The 23,799-nt window shown below is 49.6% G+C and overlaps 1 protein-coding gene across 1 annotated transcript in view; it reads right to left on the bottom strand.

Annotated features, from left to right (window-relative positions):
• LOC134984782 (zinc finger protein 585B-like) overlaps positions 1-23,799 on the bottom strand; it is a 671,664-nt gene that overhangs the window by 442,427 nt on the left and 205,438 nt on the right. The gene's annotated exons all lie outside the window — the stretch shown is intronic.

The following is a 23,799-nucleotide window of genomic DNA, read 5'->3' as shown; positions in this document are numbered from 1 at the left end:
CGGCTCCGCAGGAGACTGGGCACAACTAAAAGAAAGCTTTAGGACTAACTGGTGTGCACTGGCTCCTCCCCCTATGACCCTCCTCCAGACCTCAGTTAGGATACTGTGCCCGGAAGAGCTGACACAATAAGGAAGGATTTTTGAATCCCGGTTAAGACTCATACCAGCCACACCAATCACACCGTACAACTCGTGATTTTAAACCCAGTTAACAGTATGATAACAATGGAGCCTCTGAACAGATGGCTCTCAACAATAACCCGTTTTAGTTAACAGTAACTATGTTCAAGTAATGCAGACAATCCGCACTTGGGATGGGTGCCCAGCATCCACTACGGACTACGAGAAATAGATTTACCGGTGAGTAAAATCTTATTTTCTCTGACATCCTAGTGGATGCTGGGAACTCCGTAAGGACCATGGGGATTATACCAAAGCTCCCAAACGGGGGGGAGAGTGCGGGTGACTCTGCAGCACCGAATGAGCGAACTCCAGGTCCTCGTCAGCCAGGGTGTCAAACTTGTAAAACTTTGCAAAAGTATTTGACCCTGACCAAGTCGCGGCTCGGCAAAGTTGTAAAGCCGAGACCCCTCGGGCGGCCGCCCAAGATGAGCCCACCTTCCTCGTGGAATGGGCTTTCACTGATTTAGGATGCGGCAGTCCTGCCGCAGAATGCGCAAGCTGAATTGTGCTACAAATCCAGTGAGCAATGGTCTGCTTTGAAGCAGGAGCACCCAGCTTGTTGGGTGCATACAGGATAAACAGCGAGTCAATTTTCCTGACTCCAGCCGTCCTGTAAACATAAATTCTCAGGGCCCTGACCACGTCCAGTAACTTGGCATCCTCCAAGTCCCTAGTAGCCACAGGCACCACAATAGGTTGGTTCAAGTGAAAAGCAGATACCACCTTCAGGAGAAAATGAGGACGAGTCCTCAACTCTGCCCTATCCGTATGGAAAATCAGATAAGGGCTTTTACAAGATAAAGCCGCCAATTCTGACACACGCCTGGCCGAAGCCAGGGCCAACAGCATGACCACTTTCCACATGAGATATTTCAAATCCACGGTTTTAAGTGGCTCGAACCAATGTGATTTCAAGAACCCCAAAACCACATTGAGATCCCAAGGTGCCACTGGAGGCACAAAAGGGGGCTGAATATGCAGCACGCACTTCACAAATGTCTGAACTTCAGGCAGTGAAGCCAATTCTTTTTGGAAGAAAATTGACAGAGACGAAATCTGTACCTTAATGGATCCTAATTTTAGGCCCATATTCACTCCTGCTTGCAGGAAATGCAGAAAACGACCCAGTTGAAACTCCTCCGTTGGGGCCTTTTTGGCCTCACACCAAGCAACATATTTTCGCCAAATGCGGTGATAATGTTTTGCCGTGACATCCTTCCTGGCTTTGATCAGGGTAGGGATGACTTCCTCCGGAATACCCTTTTCCTTCAGGATCCGGTGTTCAACCGCCATGCCGTCAAACGCAGCCGCGGTAAGTCTTGGAATAGACAGGGCCCCTGCTGGAGCAGGTCCCATCTTAGCGGTAGAGGCCATGGGTCCTCTGTGAGCATCTCTTGAAGTTCCGGGTACCAAGCTCTTCTTGGCCAATCTGGAACCACGAGCATCGTTCTTACTCCGCTCCTTCGCACAATTCTCAGTACCTTTGGAATGAGAGGCAGAGGAGGGAACACATAAACCGACTGGTACACCCACGGTGTCACTAGAGCGTCCACAGCTATCGCCTGAGGGTCCCTTGACCTGGCGCAATACCTTTCTAGTTTTTTGTTGAGGCGGGACGCCATCATGTCCACCTTTGGTCGTTCCCAACGGTTTACAATCATTTGGAAAACTTCCGGATGAAGTCCCCATTCTCCCAGGTGGAGGTCGTGTCTGCTGAGGAAGTCTGCTTCCCAGTTGTCTACTCCCGGGATGAACACTGCTGTCAGTGCTGACACGTGATTTTCCGCCCATCGGAGAATCTTTGTGGCTTCTGCCATCGCGCTCCTGCTTCTTGTGCCGCCCTGTCTGTTTACATGGGCGACCGCCGTGATGTTGTCTGATTGTATCAGTACCGGCTGGTTTTGAAGCAGAAGTCTTGCCTGGCTTAGGGCGTTGTAGATGGCCCTTAGTTCCAGGATATTTATGTGAAGTGAAATTTCCTGGTTTGACCACAGTCCCTGGAAATTTCGTCCCTGTGTGACTGCCCCCCAGCCTCGAAGGCTGGCATCCGTAGTTACCAGGACCCAGTCCTGTATCCCGAATCTGCGGCCCTCTAGAAGATGAGCACTCTGCAGCCACCACAGTAGCGACACCCTGGTCCTTGGTGACAGGGTTATCCGCCGATGCATCTGAAGATGCGATCCGGACCACTTGTCCAACAGGTCCCACTGGAAGGTTCTTACGTGGAATCTGCCGAATGGAATTGCTTCGTACGAAGCTACCATCTTTCCCAGGACTTTCGTGCATTGATGCACTGACACCTGTCCTGGCTTTAGAAGGTTTCTTACTAGAGATGACAACCCCTTTTTTTTTTCCCTCTGGAAGAAACACTTTTTTCTGGTCTGTATCCAGAATCATCCCCAGGAACAGAAGACGTGTCATGGGGACCAGCTGTGACTTTGGGATGTTGAGAATCCAACCACGCTGTTGTAGCACTTCCCCACCAGCAACTGCTCTCTGGACCTCGCCTTTATCAGGAGATCGTCCAAGTACGGGATAATTGAAACCCCTTTCTTTCGAAGGAGAATCATCATTTCGGCCATTACCTTGGTAAAGACCCTCGGTGCCGGGATAACCCAAACGGCAGCGTCTGGAACTGGTAGTGACAGTCCTGTACCACAAACCTGAGGTACTCCTGGTGAGGAGGGTAAATGGGGACATGCAGGTAAGCATCCTTGATGTCCAGAGATACCATGTAATCCCCCTCCTCCAGGCTGGAGATAACCGCTCTGAGCGATTCCATCTTGAACTTGAACTTTTTGATATACTTGTTCAAGGATTTTAAATGGGTCTCACCGAACCGTCCGGTTTCGGTACCACAAACATTGTGGAATAATAACCCTTTCCTTGTTGAAGGAGAGGTACCCTGTTTATCACTTGCTGGGAATACAGCTTGTGAATTGCCTGTAACACCGCCTCTCTGTCAGAGAGTGTTGTTGGTAAGGCAGATTTTAGGAAACGGCGCGGGGGAGGCGTCTCGAATTCCAGCATGTACCCCTGAGATACTACCTGAAGGATCCAGGGATCCACCTGTGAGCGAGCCCACTGTGTGCTGAAATTCCTGAGACGTGCCCCCACCGTACCTAGATCCGCCTGTGAAGCCCCATCGTCATGCTGTGGACTTGGCGGAAGCGGGGGAGGACTCCTGGTCCTGGGAACTGGCTGTATGCTGCAGCTTTTTTCCCTTACCTCTGCCTTTTGGCAGAAAAGAGGCGCCTCTTGCTCGCTTGCCCTTATGGGGCCGAAAGGACTGTGCTTGATAATACGGTGCTTTCTTTTGCTGCGAGGTAACCTGGGGCAGAAAAGTTGATTTTCCAGCTGTTGCCGTGGAAACGAGGTCTGACAGACCTTCCCCAAACAACTCCACCCCTTTATAAGGCAAAATCTCCATGTGCCTTTTTGAATCGGCATCCCCTGACCACTGCCGAGTCCATAATCCAGTCTAGCGGAAATGGACATTGCACTTACTTTTGATGCCAGGCGGCAAATATCCCTCTGTGCATCACGCATGTATAAGAGAGCATCTTTTATATGCTCTAATGTCAGTAAAATATTGTCCCTATCCAGGGTCTCAATATTCTCTGTCAGGGAATCCGACCAAGCCAACCCAGCACTGCACATCCATGCTGAGGCTATAGCTGGTCGTAGTATAACACCAGTGTGTGTGTATATAGACTTTAGGATAGTCTCCTGCTTTCTGTCAGCAGGCTCTTTAAGGGCGGCCGTATCCGGAGACGGTAGTGCCACCTTCTTTGACAAACGTGTGAGCGCTTTATCAACCCTAGGGGGTGTTTCCCAACGTGACCTATCCTCTGGCGGAAAAGGGTACGCTGCCAATAGCCGTTTAGAAATTACTAATTTCTTATCGGGGGAAGTCCATGCTTCTTCACAAACTTCATTTAATTCCTCAGATGCAGGAAAAAAATAAGAATTTACTTACCGATAATTCTATTTCTCGTAGTCCGTAGTGGATGCTGGGAACTCCCTAAGGACCATGGGGAATAGCGGCTCCGCAGGAGACTGGGCACAAAGTAAAAGCTTTAGGACTAGCTGGTGTGCACTGGCTCCTCCCCCTATGACCCTCCTCCAAGCCTCAGTTAGGATACTGTGCCCGGACGAGCGTACACAATAAGGAAGGATTTTGAATCCCGGGTAAGACTCATACCAGCCACACCAATCACACCGTACAACCTGTGATCTGAACCCAGTTAACAGCATGATAACAGAGGAGCCTCTGAAAAGATGGCTCACAACAATAATAACCCGATTTTTGTAACAATAATTATGTACCAGTATTGCAGACAATCCGCACTTGGGATGGGCGCCCAGCATCCACTACGGACTACGAGAAATAGAATTATCGGTAAGTAAATTCTTATTTTCTCTGACGTCCTAGTGGATGCTGGGAACTCCGTAAGGACCATGGGGATTATACCAAAGCTCCCAAACGGGCGGGAGAGTGCGGATGACTCTGCAGCACCGAATGAGAGAACTCCAGGTCCTCCTCAGCCAGGGTATCAAATTTGTAGAATTTAGCAAACGTGTTTGCCCCTGACCAAGTAGCTGCTCGGCAAAGTTGTAAAGCCGAGACCCCTCGGGCAGCCGCCCAAGATGAGCCCACTTTCCTTGTGGAATGGGCTTTTACAGATTTTGGCTGTGGCAGGCCTGCCACAGAATGTGCAAGCTGAATTGTACTACAAATCCAACGACCAATAGTCTGCTTAGAAGCAGGAGCACCCAGCTTGTTGGATGCATACAGGATAAACAGCGAGTCAGATTTTCTGACTCCAGCCGTCATGGAAACATATATTCTCAGGGCCCTGACTACGTCCAGCAACTTGGGAGTCCTCCAAGTCCCTAGTAGCCGCAGGCACCACAATAGGCTGGTTCAAGTGAAATGCTGAAACCACCTTAGGGAGAAATTGAGGACGAGTCCTCAATTCTGCCCTGTCCGTATGGAAAATTAGGTAAGGGCTTTTATAAGATAAAGCCGCCAATTCTGAAACACGCCTGGCTGAAGCCAGGGCTAACAGCATTACCACTTTCCATGTGAGATATTTTAAGTCCACAGTGGTGAGTCGTTCAAACCAATGTGATTTTAGGAATCCCAAAACTACATTGAGATCCCAAGGTGCCACTGGAGGCACAAAAGGAGGCTGTATATGCAGTACCCCTTTGACAAACGTCTGAACTTCAGGAACTGAAGCTAGTTCTTTCTGGAAGAAAATCGACAGGGCCGAAATTTGAACCTTAATGGACCCTAATTTTAGGCCCATAGACAGTCCTGTTTGCAGGAAATGCAGGAAACGACCCAGTTGAAATTCCTCTGTAGGGGCCTTCCTGGCCTCACACCACGCAACATATTTACGCCAAATACGGTGATAATGTTGCACGGTTACATCCTTCCTGGCTTTGATCAGGGTAGGGATGACTTCATCCGGAATGCCTTTTTCCTTCAGGATCCGGCGTTCAACAGCCATGCCGTCAAACGCAGCCGCGGTAAGTCTTGGAACAGACAGGGTTCCTGCTGGAGCAGGTCCCTTCTTAGAGGTAGAGGCCACGGGTCCTCCGTGAGCATCTCTTGAAGTTCCGGGTACCAAGTCCTTCTTGGCCAATCCGGAGCCACGAGTATAGTTCTTACTCCTCTCCTTCTTATGATTTTCAGTACCTTGGGTATGAGAGGCAGAGGAGGGAACACATACACTGACTGGTACACCCACGGTGTTACCAGAGCGTCCACCGCTATTGCCTGAGGGTCCCTTGACCTGGCACAATATCTGTCTAGTTTTATGTTGAGGCGGGACGCCATCATGTCCACCTTTGGTTTTTCCCAACGGTTCACAATCATGTGGAAGACTTCTGGGTGAAGTCCCCACTCCCCCGGGTGGAGGTCGTGTCTGCTGAGGAAGTCTGCTTCCCAGTTGTCCACTCCCGGAATGAACACTGCTGACAGTGCTATCACATGATTTTCCGCCCAGCGAAGAATCCTTGCAGCTTCTGCCATTGCCCTCCTGCTTCTTGTGCCGCCCTGTCTGTTTATGTGGGCGACTGCCGTGATGTTGTCCGATTGAATCAACACCGGCTGACCCTGAAGCAGAGGCCTTGCTTGACTTAGGGCATTGTAAATGGCCCTTAGTTCCAGGATATTTATGTGAAATGACGTTTCCATGCTTGACCACAAGCCCTGGAAATTTTTTCCCTGTGTGACTGCTCCCCAGCCTCTCAGGCTGGCATCCGTGGTCACCAGGACCCAGTCCTGAATGCCGAATCTGCGGCCCTCTAGAAGATGAGCACTCTGCAACCACCACAGGAGAGACACCCTTGTCCTTGGAGACAGGGTTATCCGCTGATGCATCTGAAGATGCGATCCGGACCATTTGTCCAGCAGATCCCACTGAAAAGTTCTTGCGTGGAATCTGCCGAATGGAATCGCTTCGTAAGAAGCCACCATTTTTCCCAGGACCCTTGTGCATTGATGCACTGACACTTGGCCTGGTTTTAGGAGGTTCCTGACTAGCTCCCTGGCTTTCTCCTCCGGGAGAAACACCTTTTTCTGGACTGTGTCCAGAATCATCCCTAGGAACAGCAGACGTGTCGTCGGAATCAGCTGCGAATTTGGAATATTTAGAATCCACCCGTGCTGTCGTAGTACTACTTGAGATAGTGCTACTCCGACCTCTAACTGTTCCCTGGACCTTGCCCTTATCAGGAGATCGTCCAAGTAAGGGATAATTAAGACGCCTTTTCTTCGAAGAAGAATCATCATTTCGGCCATTACCTTGGTAAAGACCCGGGGCGCCGTGGACAATCCAAACGGCAGCGTCTGAAACTGATAGTGACAGTTCTGTACCACAAACCTGAGGTACCCTTGGTGAGAAGGGCAAATTGGGACATGGAGGTAAGCATCCTTGATGTCCAGAGACACCATATAGTCCCCTTCTTCCAGGTTCGCTATCACTGCTCTGAGTGACTCCATCTTGAATTTGAACCTTTGTATGTAAGTGTTCAAAGATTTCAGATTTAGAATAGGTCTCACCGAGCCGTCTGGCTTCGGTACCACAAACAGCGTGGAATAATACCCCTTTCCCTGTTGTAGAAGGGGTACCTTGATTATCACCTGCTGGGAATACAGCTTGTGAATGGCTTCCAATACCGCCTCCCTGTCGGAGGGAGACGTTGGTAAAGCAGACTTCAGGAACCGGCGAGGGGGAGACGTCTCGAATTCCAATTTGTACCCCTGAGATACTACTTGCAGGATCCAGGGGTCCACTTGCGAGTGAGCCTACTGCGCACTGAATTTTTTGAGACGACCCCCCACCATACCTGAGTCCGCTTGTAAGGCCCCAGCGTCATGCTGAGGACTTGGCAGAAGCGGGGGAGGGCTTCTGTTCCTGGGAAGAGGCTGCCTGCTGCAGTCTTTTTCCCTTTCCTCTGCCCCGGGGCAGATATGAGTGGCCTTTTGCCCGCTTGCTCTTATGGGGACGAAAGGACTGAGGCTGAAAAGACGGAGTCTTTTTCTGCTGAGAGGTGACCTGGGGTAAAAATGTGGATTTCCCAGCCGTTGCCGTGGCCACCAGGTCCGATAGACCGACCCCAAATAACTCCTCCCCTTTATACGGCAATACTTCCATATGCCGTTTGGAATCCGCATCACCTGACCACTGTCGCGTCCATAACCCTCTTCTGGCAGAAATGGACAGCGCACTCACTCTTGATGCCAGGGTGCAAATATCCCTCTGTGCATCTCGCATATATAGAAATGCATCCTTTAAATGCTCTATAGTCAATAATATATTGTCCCTGTCCAGGGTATCAATATTTTCAGTCAGGGAATCTGACCAAGCCACCCCAGCACTGCACATCCAGGCTGAGGCGATTGCTGGTCGCAGTATAATACCAGTATGTGTGTATATACTTTTTAGGATATTTTCCAGCTTCCTATCAGCTGGTTCCTTGAGGGCGGCCGTATCAGGAGACGGTAACGCCACTTGTTTTGATAAGCGTGTGAGCGCCTTATCTACCCTAGGGGATGTTTCCCAACGTGCCCTAACCTCTGGCGGGAAAGGGTATAATGGCAATAATTTTTCAGAAATTAGCAGTTTTTTATCGGGGGAAACCCACGCTTCATCACCCACCTCATTTAATTCATCTGATTCAGGAAAAACTACGGGTAGTTTTTTCACACCCCACATAATACCCTTTTTTGTGGTACTTGTAGTATCAGAAATGTTCAAAACCTCCTTCATTGCCGTGATCATGTAACGTGTGGCCCTACTGGAAAATACGTTTGTTTCCTCACCGTCGACACTGGAGTCAGTGTCCGTATCGACCTGAGGTAACGGGCGCTTTAGAGCCCCTGACGGTGTTTGAGACGCCTGTACAGGTATTAACTGATTTGCCGGCTGTCTCATGTCGTCAACAGTCTTTTGTAAAGTGCGGACACTATCACGTAATTCTTTCCATAAGACCATCCAGTCAGGTGTCGACTCCCTAGGGGGTGACATCACTAACACAGGCAATTGCTCCGCCTCCACACCATTTTCCTCCTCATACATGTCGACACAACGTACCGACACATAGCACACACACACAGGGAATGCTCTAATAGAGGACAGGACCCCACTAGCCCTTTGGGGAGACAGAGAGAGAGTTTGCCAGCACACACCAGAGCGCTATATATATATATATATATATATATATATATATATATATATAGGGATAACCGTATATAAGTGTCTTTCCCTAATATAGCTGCTGTATATATTTATATGCCAATTTAGTGCCCCCCCTCTCTTGTTTTACCCTGTTTCTGTAGTGCAGGACTGCAGGGGAGAGTCAGGGAGCCTTCCTCCAACGGAGCTGTGAGGAAAAAATGGCGCCAGTGTGCTGAGAAGATAGGCTCCGCCCCCTTCTCGGCGGCCTTTCTCCCGCTTTATTATGGAAAAATTGGCAGGGGTTAAATGCATCCATATAGCCCAGGAGCTATATGTGATGTGTTTTTTGCCAAAAAAGGTGTTTTTATTGCGTCTCAGGGCGCCCCCACCCAGCGCCCTGCACCCTCAGTGACCGGAGTGTGAAGTGTGCTGAGAGCAATGGCGTACAGCTGCGGTGCTGTGCGCTACCTTATTGAAGACAGGACGTCTTCTGCCGCCGATTTTCCGGACCTCTTCAGTCTTCTGGCTCTGTAAGGGGGGCGGCGGCGCGACTCTGGGACTTATCCATGGCTGGGCCTGTGATCGTCCCTCTGGAGCTAATGTCCAGTAGCCTAAGAAGCCCAATCCACTCTGCACGCAGGTGAGTTCGCTTCTTCTCCCCTTAGTCCCTCGGTGCAGTGAGCCTGTTGCCAGCAGGTCTCACTGAAAATAAGATTTTACTTACCGATAAATCTATTTCTCGGAGTCCGTAGTGGATGCTGGGGTTCCTGAAAGGACCATGGGGAATAGCGGCTCCGCAGGAGACAGGGCACAAAAAGTAAAGCTTTTCCAGATCAGGTGGTGTGCACTGGCTCCTCCCCCTATGACCCTCCTCCAGACTCCAGTTAGGTACTGTGCCCGGACGAGCGTACACAATAAGGGAGGATTTTGAATCCCGGGTAAGACTCATACCAGCCACACCAATCACACCGTACAACTTGTGATCTAAACCCAGTTAACAGTATGATAACAGCGGAGCCTCTGAAAGATGGCTTCCTTCAACAATAACCCGAATTAGTTAACAATAACTATGTACAATTATTGCAGATAATCCGCACTTGGGATGGGCGCCCAGCATCCACTACGGACTCCGAGAAATAGATTTATCGGTAAGTAAAATCTTATTTTCTCTATCGTCCTAGTGGATGCTGGGGTTCCTGAAAGGACCATGGGGATTATACCAAAGCTCCCAAACGGGCGGGAGAGTGCGGATGACTCTGCAGCACCGAATGAGAGAACTCCAGGTCCTCCTTAGCCAGAGTATCAAATTTGTAAAATTTTACAAACGTGTTCTCCCCTGACCACGTAGCTGCTCGGCAAAGTTGTAATGCCGAGACCCCTCGGGCAGCCGCCCAAGATGAGCCCACCTTCCTTGTGGAGTGGGCCTTTACAGATTTAGGCTGTGGCAGGCCTGCCACAGAATGTGCAAGTTGGATTGTGCTACAGATCCAACGAGCAATCGTCTGCTTAGACGCAGGAGCACCCATCTTGTTGGGTGCATACAATATAAACAACGAGTCAGATTTTCTGACTCCAGCTGTCCTTGCAATATATATTTTTAATGCTCTGACAACGTCCAGTAACTTGGAGTCCTCCAAGTCACATGTAGCCGCAGGCACTACAATAGGCTGGTTCAGATGAAATGCTGACACCACCTTAGGGAGAAAATGCGGACGAGTCCGCAGTTCTGCCCTGTCCGAATGGAAAATCAGATATGGGCTTTTGTAAGATAAAGCTGCCAGTTCTGATACTCTCCTGGCCGAAGCCAGGGCTAGAAGCATGGTCACTTTCCATGTGAGATATTTCAATTCCACCTTTTTTAGTGGTTCAAACCAATGAGATTTTAGAAAGTCCAAAACCACATTGAGATCCCACGGTGCCACTGGAGGCACCACAGGGGGCTGTATATGCAGCACTCCCTTAACAAAGGTCTGGACTTCAGGGACTGAAGCCAATTCTTTTTGAAAGAAAATCGACAGGGCCGAAATTTGAACCTTAATAGATCCCAATTTGAGACCCATAGACAATCCTGATTGCAGGAAATGTAGGAATCGACCCAGTTGAAATTCCTCCGTCGGAGCACTCCGATCTTCGCACCACGCAACATATTTTCGCCAAATTCGGTGATAATGTTGCACGGTTACTTCCTTCCTTGCTTTAATCAAAGTAGGAATGACTTCTTCCGGCATGCCTTTTTCCTTTAGGATCCGGCGTTCAACCGCCATGCCGTCAAACGCAGCCGCGGTAAGTCTTGAAACAGACAGGGACCCTGCTGAAGCAAGTCCCTCCTTAGAGGTAGAGGCCACGGATCTTCCGTGATCATCTCTTGAAGTTCCGGGTACCAAGTCCTTCTTGGCCAATCCGGAACCACTAGTATCGTTCTTACGCCTCTTTGCCGTATAATTCTCAATACTTTTGGTATGAGAGGCAGAGGAGGAAACACATACACCGACTGGTACACCCAAGGCGTTACCAGCGCGTCCACAGCTATTGCCTGCGGATCTCTTGACCTGGCGCAATACCTGTCCAGTTTTTTGTTGAGGCGAGACGCCATCATGTCCACCATTGGTCTTTCCCAACGGGTTACCAGCATGTGGAAAACTTCTGGATGAAGTCCCCACTCTCCCGGGTGAAGATCGTGTCTGCTGAGGAAGTCTGCTTCCCAGTTGTCCACTCCCGGGATGAACACTGCTGACAGTGCTATCACATGATTCTCTGCCCAGCGAAGAATCCTTGCAGCTTCTGCCATTGCACTCCTGCTTCTTGTGCCGCCCTGTCTGTTCACATGGGCGACTGCCGTGATGTTGTCCGACTGGATCAACACCGGTTTTCCCTGAAGCAGAGGTTCTGCCTGGCTTAGAGCATTGTATATTGCTCTTAGTTCCAGAAAGTTTATGTGAAGAGACGTTTCCAGGCTCGTCCACACTCCCTGGAAGTTTCTTCCTTGTGTAACTGCTCCCCAGCCTCTCAGGCTGGCGTCCGTGGTCACCAGGAACCAATCCTGTATGCCGAATCTGCGGCCCTCCAATAGATGAGCACTCTGCAACCACCACAGAAGAGACACCCTTGTCCTTGGAGACAGGGTTATCCTCAGGTGCATCTGAAGATGCGACCCTGACCATTTGTCCAACAGATCCCTTTGGAAAATTCTTGCGTGGAATCTGCCGAATGGAATTGCTTCGTAAGAAGCCACCATTTTTCCCAGGACTCTTGTGCATTGATGTACAGACACCTTTCCTGGTTTTAGGAGGTTCCTGACAAGCTCGGATAACTCCTTGGCTTTTTCCTCCGGGAGAAAAACCTTTTTCTGAACCGTGTCCAGAATCATCCCTAGGAACAGCAGACGAGTTGTCGGCATTAACTGGGATTTTGGAATATTCAGAATCCACCCGTGCTGTTTTAGCACTTCTTGAGACAGTGCTAATCCCATCTCTAGCTGTTCTCTGGACCTTGCCCTTATTAGGAGATCGTCCAAGTATGGGATAATTAATATGCCTTTTCTTCGAAGAAGAATCATCATCTCGGCCATTACCTTTGTAAAGACCCGAGGTGCCGTGGACAATCCGAACGGCAGCGTCTGAAACTGATAGTGACAGTTTTGTACAACGAACCTGAGGTACCCCTGGTGTGAGGGGTAAATTGGAACGTGGAGATACGCATCCTTGATGTCCAAGGATACCATAAAGTCCCCCTCTTCCAGGTTCGCTATCACTGCTCTGAGTGACTCCATCTTGAACTTGAACTTCTTTATGTACAGGTTCAAGGACTTCAGATTTAGAATAGGCCTTACCGAGCCATCCGGCTTCGGTACCACAAAAAGAGTGGAATAATACCCCTTCCCTTGTTGTAGAAGAGGTACCTTGACTATCACCTGCTGAGAGTACAGCTTGTGAATGGCTTCCAAAACCGTCTCCCTTTCGGAGGGGGACGTTGGTAAAGCAGACTTCAGGAACCGGCGAGGTGGATCTGTCTCTAATTCCAACCTGTACCCCTGAGATATTATCTGCAGGATCCAGGGATCTACCTGCGAGTGAGCCCACTGCGCGCTGTAATTTTTGAGACGACCGCCCACCGTCCCCGAGTCCGCTTGAGAAGCCCCAGCGTCATGCTGAGGCTTTTGTAGAAGCCGGGGAGGGCTTCTGTTCCTGGGAAGGAGCTGCCTGTTGCTGTCTCTTCCCTCGACCTCTGCCTCGTGGCAGATACGAATAGCCCTTTGCTCTCTTATTTTTAAAGGAACGAAAGGGCTGCGGTTGAAAAGTCGGTGCCTTTTTCTGTTGGGGAGTGACTTGAGGTAGAAAGGTGGATTTCCCGGCTGTAGCCGTGGCCACCAAATCTGATAGACCGACTCCAAATAACTCCTCCCCTTTATACGGCAAAACTTTCATATGTCGTTTTGAATCCGCATCGCCTGTCCACTGTCGCGTCCATAAAGCTCTTCTGGCCGAAATGGACATAGCACTTACCCGTGATGCCAGTGTGCAGATATCCCTCTGTGCATCACGCATATAAAGAAATGCATCCTTTATTTGTTCTAACGACAGTAAAATATTGTCCCTGTCCAGGGTATCAATATTTTCAATCAGGGACTCTGACCAAACTACCCCAGCACTGCACATCCAGGCAGTCGCTATAGCTGGTCGTAGTATAACACCTGCATGTGTGTATATACTTTTTTGGATATTTTCCATCCTCCTATCTGATGGATCTTTAAGTGCGGCCGTCTCAGGAGAAGGTAACGCCACTTGTTTTGATAAGCGTGTTAGCGCTTTGTCCACCCTAGGAGGTGTTTCCCAGCGCTCCCTAACCTCTGGCGGGAAAGGGTATAATGCCAATAATTTCTTTGGAATTATCAGCTTTTTATCAGGGGCAACCCACGCTTCATTACACACGTCATTTAATTCTTCTGATTCAGGAAAAACTATAGGTAGTTTTTTCACACCCCACATAATACCCTGTTTAGTGGTACCTGTAGTATCAGCTAAATGTAACGCCTCCTTCATTGCCAAAATCATATAACGTGTGGCCCTACTGGAAAATACGGTTGATTCGTCACCGTCACCACTGGAGTCAGTGCCTGTGTCTGGGTCTGTGTCGACCGACTGAGGCAAAGGGCGTTTCACAGCCCCTGACGGTGTTTGAGTCGCCTGGACAGGCACTAATTGATTGTCCGGCCGTCTCATGTCGTCAAACGACTGCTTTAGCGTGTTGACACTATCCCGTAGTTCCATGAATAAAGGCATCCATTCAGGTGTCGACTCCCTAGGGGGTGACATCCTCATATTTGGCAATTGCTCCGCCTCCACACCAATATCGTCCTCATACATGTCGACACACACGTACCGACACACAGCAGACACACAGGGAATGCTCCTAACGAAGACAGGACCCACTAGCCCTTTGGGGAGACAGAGGGAGAGTTTGCCAGCACACACCAAAAGCGCTATATATATATCAGGGATAGCCTTATAATAAGTGCTCCCTTATAGCTGCTTTGTTATATCAAAAATATCGCCATAAATTTGCCCCCCCTCTCTGTTTTACCCTGTTTCTGTAGTGCAGTGCAGGGGAGAGACCTGGGAGCCTTCCTGACCAGCGGAGCTGTGAGAGGAAATGGCGCCGTGTGCTGAGGAGATAGGCCCCGCCCCTTTTTTGGCGGGCTCGTCTCCCGCTATTTAGAGAATTCAGGCAGGGGTTAAATATCTCCATATAGCCTCTGGGGGCTATATGTGAGGTATTTTTAGCCTTTATATAGGTTACATTTGCCTCCCAGGGCGCCCCCCCCCAGCGCCCTGCACCCTCAGTGACTGCGTGTGAAGTGTGCTGAGAGGAAAATGGCGCACAGCTGCAGTGCTGTGCGCTACCTTTAGAAGACTGCAGGAGTCTTCAGCCGCCGATTCTGGACCTCTTCTGACTTCAGCATCTGCAAGGGGGCCGGCGGTGCGGCTCCGGTGACCATCCAGGCTGTACCTGTGATCGTCCCTCTGGAGCTCGATGTCCAGTAGCCAAGAAGCCAATCCATCCTGCACGCAGGTGAGTTGACTCCTTCTCCCCTCTGTCCCTCGCTGCAGTGATCCTGTTGCCAGCAGGAATCACTGTAAAATAAAAAACCTAGCTAAACTTTTTCTAAGCAGCTCTTTAGGAGAGCCACCTAGATTGCACCCTTCTCGGCCGGGCACAAAAATCTAACTGGAGTCTGGAGGAGGGTCATAGGGGGAGGAGCCAGTGCACACCACCTGACCTGGAAAAGCTTTACTTTTTGTGCCCTGTCTCCTGCGGAGCCGCTATTCCCCATGGTCCTTTCAGGAACCCCAGCATCCACTAGGACGATAGAGAAAATAGAAAACCTACTTTAAACTTTTACACTAAGCAGCTCGGGAGAGCCCCTTAGCCTGCACCCGTCTCGTTCGGGCACAAAAATCTAACAGAGGCTTGGAGGAGGGTCATAGGGGGAGGAGCCAGTGCACACCAGCTAGTCCTAAAGCTTTTACTTTGTGCCCAGTCTCCTGCGGAGCCGCTATTCCCCATGGTCCTTACGGAGTTCCCAGTATCCACTAGGACGTCAGAGAAACTACTGGTAGTTTTTTCTCACCAAACATAATACCCTTTTTTGTGGTACCTGGGGTAATATCAGTAATGTGTAATACATTTTTCATTGCCTCAATCATGTAACGTGTCGCCCTATTGGAAGTTACAGCCGTCTCCTCATCGTCGACACTGGAGTCGGTATCCGTGTCGACGTCTGTGTCTGCCATCTGAGGTAACGGGCGTTTTACAGCCCCTGATGGCCTTTGAGACGCCTGGACAGGCACAAGCTGAGTTGCCGGCTGTCCCATGTCGTCAAGCCTTTTATGTAAGGAGTTGACACTTTCCCGTAATTCCTTCCATAAATCCATCCACACAGGTGTCGACCCCGCAGGGGGTGACATCACATTTACCGGCATTTGCTCTGCCTCCACATAATTTTCCTCCTCATACATGTCGACACAGCCGTACCGACACACAGCACACACACAGGGAATGCTCTAAAAGAGGATAGGACGCCACAAAGCCCTTTGGAGAGACAGAGGGAGAGTATGCCAGCACACACCAGAGCACTATATACACTGGGGTGACACCTATACAGAGTGTTTTCCCCTATAGCTGCATAGAATAACTATAATGCGCCTAATAAGTGCCCCCCTCTCTTTTTTACCCTTTTCTGTAGTGCAGGACTGCAGGGGAGAGCCAAGGAGCCTTCCTTCCAGCGGAGCTGTGAGGGAAAATGGTGCCGGTATGCTGAGGGAGATAGCTCCGCCCCTTTTTCGGCGGACTTTAGGAAATCTGGCAGGGGTTAATTTACACCTATATAGCCCCTGGGGCTATATATGGTGTATATTTGCCAGCCAATGTGTTATTTATTGCTGCTCAGGGCGCCCCCCCCCAGCGCCCTGCACCCATCAGTGACCGGAGTGTGAGGTGTGCATGAGGAGCAATGGCGCACAGCTGCAGTGCTGTGCGCTACCTTGGTGAAGACTGATGTCTTCTGCCGCCGATTTTCTGGAACCTCTTCTTGCTTCTGGCTCTGTAAGGGGGACGGCGGCGCGGCTCCGGGAATGGACATCGAGGTCGGGTCCTGCGTTCAATCCCTCTGGAGCTAATGGTGTCCAGTAGCCTAAGAAGCCCAAGCTAGCTGCAAGCAGGTAGGTTCGCTTCTTCTCCCCTTAGTCCCTCGTAGCAGTGAGTCTGTTGTCAGCAGATCTCACTGAAAATAAAAAACCTAAACTATACTTTCTTTTCTAGGAGGCTCAGGAGAGCCCCTAGTGTGCATCCAGCTCGGCCGGGCACAAAGATCTAACTGTGGTCTGGAGGAGGGTCATAGGGGGAGGAGCCAGTGCACACCAGTTAGTCCTAAAGCTTTCTTTTAGTTGTGCCCAGTCTCCTGCGGAGCCCGCTATTCCCCATGGTCCTTACGGAGTTCCCAGCATCCACTAGGACGTCAGAGAAATATAAAATGAGTAGACAAGACCCAGGGTGTTACAGGATACAATATATAATTCTATAACTGACATGTTTTACCTGAAATCATTGCTTTTATGTGTATTAAAAAAAAAAAAAAGATAGGATGCATAGACTGGAGCTTGATCAACACTGAACGCTCATGTGTGATTACTAGAGGCGACATGGATGCTCATGGGGGATTACTAGAGGTGACATGGACGCTCATGTGGGATTACTAGAGGTGACATGGACGCTCATGTGGGATTACTAGAGGTGACATGGACGCTCATGTGGGATTACTAGAGGTGACATGGACGCTCATGTGGGATTACTAGAGGCGACATGGATGCTCATGTGGGATTACTAGAGGTGACATGGAAGCTCATGTGGGATTACTAGAGGTGACATGGACGCTCATGTGGGATTACTAGAGGTGACATGGACGCTCATGTGGGATTACTAGAGGCGACATGGATGCTCATGTGGGATTACTAGAGGTGACATGGACGCTCATGTGGGATTACTAGAGGTGACATGGACGCTCATGTGGGATTCCTAGAGGTGACATGGACGCTCATGGGGGATTACTAGAAGTGACATGGACGCTCATGGGGGATTACTAGAGGTGACATGGACGCTCATGTGGGATTACTAGAGGTGACATGGACGCTCATGTGGGATTACTAGAGGCGACATGGATGCTCATGTGGGATTACTAGAGGTGACATGGACGCTCATGTGGGATTACTAGAGGTGACATGGACGCTCATGTGGGATTACTAGAGGTGACATGGACGCTCATGGGGGATTACTAGAGGTGACATGGACGCTCATGTGGGATTACTAGAGGTGACATGGACGCTCATGGGGGATTACTGGAGGTGACATGGACGCTCATGGGGGATTACTAGAGGTGACATGGACGCTCATGGGGGATTACTGGAGGTGACATGGACGCTCATGGGGGATTACTGGAGGTGACACTGATGCTCGTGGGATTACTAGAGGTGACAAGGACGCTCGTGTGGGATTAGTAGAGGTGAGACAGATGCTCATGTGGGATTACTGGAGGAGACATGGACGCTCATGTGGGATTACTGGAGGAGACATGGACGCTCATGTGGGATTACTAGAGGTGACATGGACGCTCGTGTGGGATTACTAGAGGTGACATGGATGCTCGTGTGGGATTACTGGAGGAGACATGGACGCTCATGTGGGATTACTAGAGGTGACATGGACGCTCATGTGGGATTACTAGAGGTGACATGGACGCTCATGTGGGATTACTAGAGGTGACATGTGCGCTCATGTGGGATTACTAGAGGTGACATGGATGCTCATGTGGGATTACTAGAGGTGACATGGACGCTCATGTGGGATTACTAGAGGTGACATGGACGCTCGTGTGGGATTACTGGAGGAGACATGGACGCTCGTGTGGGATTACTAGAGGAGACATGGACGCTCGTGTGGGATTACTAGAGGTGACATGGATGCTCGTGTGGGATTACTAGAGGTGACATGGATGCTCATGTGGGATTACTAGAGGTGACATGGACGCTCATGTGGGATTACTAGAGGTGACATGGATGCTCGTGTGGGATTACTAGAGGTGACATGGATGCTCGTGTGGGATTACTAGAGGTGACATGGATGCTCATGTGGGATTACTAGAGGTGACATGGACGCTCGTGTGGGATTACTGGAGGAGACATGGACGCTCATGTGGGATTAGTAGAGGTGAGACAGATGCTCATGTGGGATTACTAGAGGTGACACGGACCCTCATGTGGGATTACTGGAGGAGACATGGACGCTCATGTGGGATTACTAGAGGTGACATGGACGCTCATGTGGGATTACTAGAGGTGACATGGACGCTCATGTGGGATTACTGGAGGAGACATGGACGCTCGTGTGGGATTACTAGAGGTGACATGGACGCTCATGTGGGATTACTAGAGGTGACATGGTTGTAATAATAAAACACCAAAGAAGAGAAAATGCTGTCCTGCTTGCGCACTAATAATAGGATTTTAATACCTACCGGTAAATCCTTTTCTCTGAGTCCGTAGAGGATGCTGGGGTCATCAATAGAACCATGGGGTATAGACAGGATCCGAAGGAGAAATGGGCACTTTATAAGACTTTAATAAGGGCGTGAACTGGCTCCTCCCTCTATGCCCCTCCTCCAGACCTCAGTTATAGGAAGAGGGAGACGGACATTAGGTTGGTTTATATGAAAAGAAGAAACCACCTTCGGCAGAAACTGTTGACGAGTTCTCAACTCTGCTCTATCTTCATGGAAGATCAAATAAGGGCTCTTGTGAGACTAGGCCGCCAATTCGGACACCCGCCGTGCAGATGCCAAGGCCAATAAAATGACCACTTTCCAAGTGAGGAATTTCAAATCCACCTTTTGAAAAAGGTTCAAACCAGTGAGATTGAAGGAACTGTAACATCACGTTAAGGTCCCAAGGTGCCACAGGAGGCACAAAAGGTGGTTGGATGTGTAACACCCCCTTTACAAACGTTTGCACCTCAGGAAGTGAGGCCAATTGTTTCTGAAAGAAAACTGACAATGCAGAAATTTGTACTTTAATGGATCCTAATTTAAGGCCCGCATCCACTCCAGCTTGTAAAAAGTGGAGAATACGTCCAAGTTAAAAAATTTCCGCAGGAGCCTTCTTGGACTCGCACCAGGAAATATATTTCCTCCAAATGTGGTGATCGTGTTTTTTCCGTAACATCCTTTCTAGCCTGAATAAGAGTGGGAATGACTTCACTGGGAATACCCTTCTGGGCTAGAATCTGGCGTTCAACCGCCATGCCGTCAAACGTAGCCGCGATAAATCTTGATACTGACACGGCCCCTGCTGTAACAGGTCCTCTCGTAGGAGGAAGCAGCCAGGGATTTCCTATGCGTAAATCCTGAAGATCGGGATACCAAGCCCTCCTTGGCCAATCTGGAACAATGAGCATCGTTGGAACCTTTTTTCTTCTTATAATTTTTAACACTCTCGGAATGAGAGGAAGTGGAGGGAACACATACCGACTGAAACACCCACGGTGTCACCAGAGCGCCCACCGCTATGGCTTGAGGGTACCTTGACCTGGCGCAATCATTTTGGAGTTTCTTGTTGAGACGAGACGCCATCATGTCTACTTGGGGAGTACCCCAGCGACTTGTCACTTCTGTGAAGACTCCTGGATGGAGATCGTGTCTGCTGAGGAAGTCTGCTTCCCAGTTGTCCACTCCTGGAATGAAGATAGCTGACAGAGCGCTTAGATGTTTCTCCGCCCAGCGGAGAATCCTTGTGGCTTCTGCCATTGCTGCTCTGCTTTTTGTTCCGCCCTGGCTGTTGATGTAAGCTACTGCTGTTACATTCTCCGACTGGATGAGGACGGGTCGACTTTGAAAAAGGCGTTCAGTTTGTAGAAGGCCGTTGTAAATGGCCCTTAATTCCAGAACGTTTATGTGGAGACAAGTCTCCTGACTTGACCATCTTCCTTGCACCCCAACCCCGGGGACTTGCATCCGTGGTCACTAGAATCCAATCCTGAATACCGAACCTGCGTCCCTCGAGGAGGTGAGAACTGTGCAGCCACCACAGCAGTGATATTCTTGTCTTTGAGGACAGGACTATCGTCCGCTGCATGTGTAGGTGGGAACCGGACCACTTGTCCAACAGGTCCCACTGGAATACTCTGGCATGGAATCTGCCAAACTGAATGGCCTCGTAGGCCGCCACCATCTTTCCCAGCAAGCGAGTGCATTGATGGATCGACACTCTGGTTGGTTTTAAGATTTGTTCCAGAGCTTTTTCTTCCGGAAGAAAAACTCTCTGTAGTTCTGTGTCCAGATTCATCCCCAGAAACGACAGGTGGGTCGTAGGGATCAACTGAGATTTCAGCAGGTTGAGGAGCCAGCCATGTTGTTGCAACACCTTCAGGGACAGTGCAATGTTCTGTAACAACTTGTCCCTGCATCTGGCTTTCATCAGGAGATCGTCCAAGTATGGGATAATCATGACACCTTGCATGCGAAGAAAAATCATCATCTCCGCCATCACTTGGGTAAAAATCCTCGGAGCCGTGGACAGCCCAAATGGCAACGTCTGAAATTGGTAATGACAATCCTGAACCACAAAGCGCAGGAAGGCCTGATGAGGAGGATAAATGGGAACATGTAGGTAGGCATCCTTTATGTCTAAGGAGACCATAAAGTCCCCTTCCTCCAGACTGGAGATCACTGCTCTGAGAGACTCCATCTTGAATTTCTGCAGAAAGTAATTTAGGTTAAGGTTGAGGATCGGTCTGACCGAGCCGTCCGGCTTCGGAACCACGAATAAACTGGGATAAAAGCCTTGTCCCTGTTGCGCAGGGGGAACCGTGATAATGACCTGGTTCTGACACAATTTTTGTATTGCGTCGCACACTACCTCTCTGCCAGTCAGAGAAGCTGGCAAGGCTGATTTTAATAATCGGCGAGGGGGGAACGTCTTAAAATTTTAGTTTGTACCCTTGTGACACAATTTTTAAAATCCAAGGTTCCAGGCCCGAGCAAACCCAGACCTGGCTAAAGAGCTTGAGACGTGCCCCAACCGGCGAGGACTCCCGCAGGGAAACCCCAGCGTCATGCGGTGAACTTGGCAGAAGCTGGGGAGGACTTCTGTTCTTGGGAGGCAGAGAAGCCTGGGTTTCTTTTACCTCTTTCCCTGCCTCTAACAGCAAGGAAGGCAGAGTCTCTTCCTCTTCGGTATCTATTGGGCCGAAAGGACTGCATTTGATGATGCGTTTTCTTATGTTTTGGGGGAACATAAGGTAAAAATTATGATTTTCCAGCAGTAGCTGTAGAGACTAGGTCTGTAACCGGTAGGTATTAAAATCCTATTTTTTCATACGTCCTAAAGGATGCTGGGGATGCTTCAAAACCATGGGGTTTATACCAATGCTCTAGAATGGGCGGGAGAGTGCAGATGACTCTGCAGCACCGACTGATCAAACATGAGGTCATCCTCAGCCAGGGTATCAAACTTGTAAAACTTCACAAAGGTGTTTGAACCCGATCAAGTAGCAGCTCGCCAAAGTTGTAATGCCGAAACCCCTCGGGCAGCCGCCCAGAATGAGTCCACCTTTCTGGTAGAATGAGCTTTCACCGATTTCGGTAACGGTAACCCTGCCGTAGAATGAGCCTGCTGAATCGTATTACAGATCCAGCGTGCAATAGTCTGCTTGGAAGCAGGAGCCCCAATCTTGTTGTGAGCACACAGGACAAACAGAGCCTCTGTTTTCCTAATCTGCACGGTTCTGGCGACATAGATTTTCAAAGCTCTGACCACATTGAGACTTCGATTCCGCCAAGGCATCAGTAGCCACTGGCACCACAATAGGCTGGTTTACGTGAAATGAGGAAACCACTTTTGGTAGAAATTGCTGATGAGTTCTCAACTCCGCTCTATCAGCATGGAAGATTAAATAGGGTCTTTTGTGAGACAAAGCCGCCAATTCAGAAACTCACCTTTATGACGCCAAGGCTAACAACATGACTACTTTCCAAGTAAGGAATTTTAACTCAACCTTATGTAAAGGTTCAAACCAAGGAGATTGCAGGAACTGCAACACCACATTAAGATCCCATGGTTTCACTGGGGGCCCAAATGGAGGTTGGATGTGCAGCACACCCGACGAAGGTCTGAACTTCCGGAAGGTAGGGCAATTCTTTCTGAAAGAAAATTGATAAGGCTGAAATTTGTTCCGCTCTGGCGGTTTACGTACGCCACTGCTGTTATGTTGTCTGATTGAATCAAGATGGGCAGACCGCGAAGATGTTCCGCTTGCAGAATGCCGTTGTAAATGGCCCTTAATTCTAGAATGTTTATGTGCAGACAAGCTTCCTGGCTTGACCATTTTCCCTGAAAGTTTCACCCCTGTGTGACTGCTCCCCAGCCTCGGAGACTTGCATCTGTGGTTACCAGGATCCAATCCTGAATCCCGAACCTGCGTCCCTCCAGAAGGTGAGAACTGTGCAGCCACCACAGAAAGAAGATCCTGGTCCTGGAAGATAGGATTATTTTCCGGTGCATGTCCAGGTGAGACCCGGACCACTTGTCCAGCAGGTCCCACTGAAGCACCCCTGGCATGGAACCTGCCATACAGAATGGCTTCGTAGGCCACCACCATCTTCCCCAGCAACCGAGTGCATGGAAGAACTGACACTTTTGCCGGTTTCAGAATCTGTTTTACCATGTTCTGTATTTCCAGAGCCTTTTCCACTGGAAGAAAAACTCTCCGTAATTCTGTATTCAGAATCATACCCAGGAACGACAGGCGTGTTGTCGGATCCAACTGCCGTCTTCTGCAGTCACTGAAGTCTTCTGATCTTTCTTTACTCATCCGGCTTCTGTCTTCTGGCTCTGTGAGGGGGGTGACGGCGCGGCTCTGGGAACAAGCAGCTAGGCGCACCAAGTGATCTGAACCTCTGGAGCTAATGGTGTCCAGTAGCCTAAGAAGCAGAGCCCTTAAACGCACAGAAGTAGGTCCTGCTTCTCCCCCCTCACTCCCACGATGCAGAGAGCCTGTAGCCAGCAGGTCTCTCTGAAAATTATAAACCTAAATAAAGTATTTTTTCTGAGAAACTGTGGAGAGCTCCTAAGTGTATCCAGTATCGCTGGGCACAGAATCTAACTGGAGTCTGGAGGAGGGGCATAGAGGGAGGAGCTAGTTCACACCCCTTTTAAAGTCTTAAAGTGCCCATGTCTCCTGCGGATCCCGTCTTTACCCCATGGTTCTCAAAGCGTCCCCAGCATCCTCTAGGACGTATGAGAAAACTCTCTACATGTGATATTTGTCATGGATAGCCTTGTGTTAGAAACACCCAACTGAGAACAGGGCTGATGGCAGA

Source organism: Pseudophryne corroboree, assembly GCF_028390025.1.
Source record: "Pseudophryne corroboree isolate aPseCor3 chromosome 3 unlocalized genomic scaffold, aPseCor3.hap2 SUPER_3_unloc_8, whole genome shotgun sequence".
Lineage (NCBI taxonomy): Eukaryota > Metazoa > Chordata > Amphibia > Anura > Myobatrachidae > Pseudophryne > Pseudophryne corroboree.
Note: the sequence above shows the minus strand (reverse complement) of the source record. Positions and strands in the feature narration are given on the sequence as shown.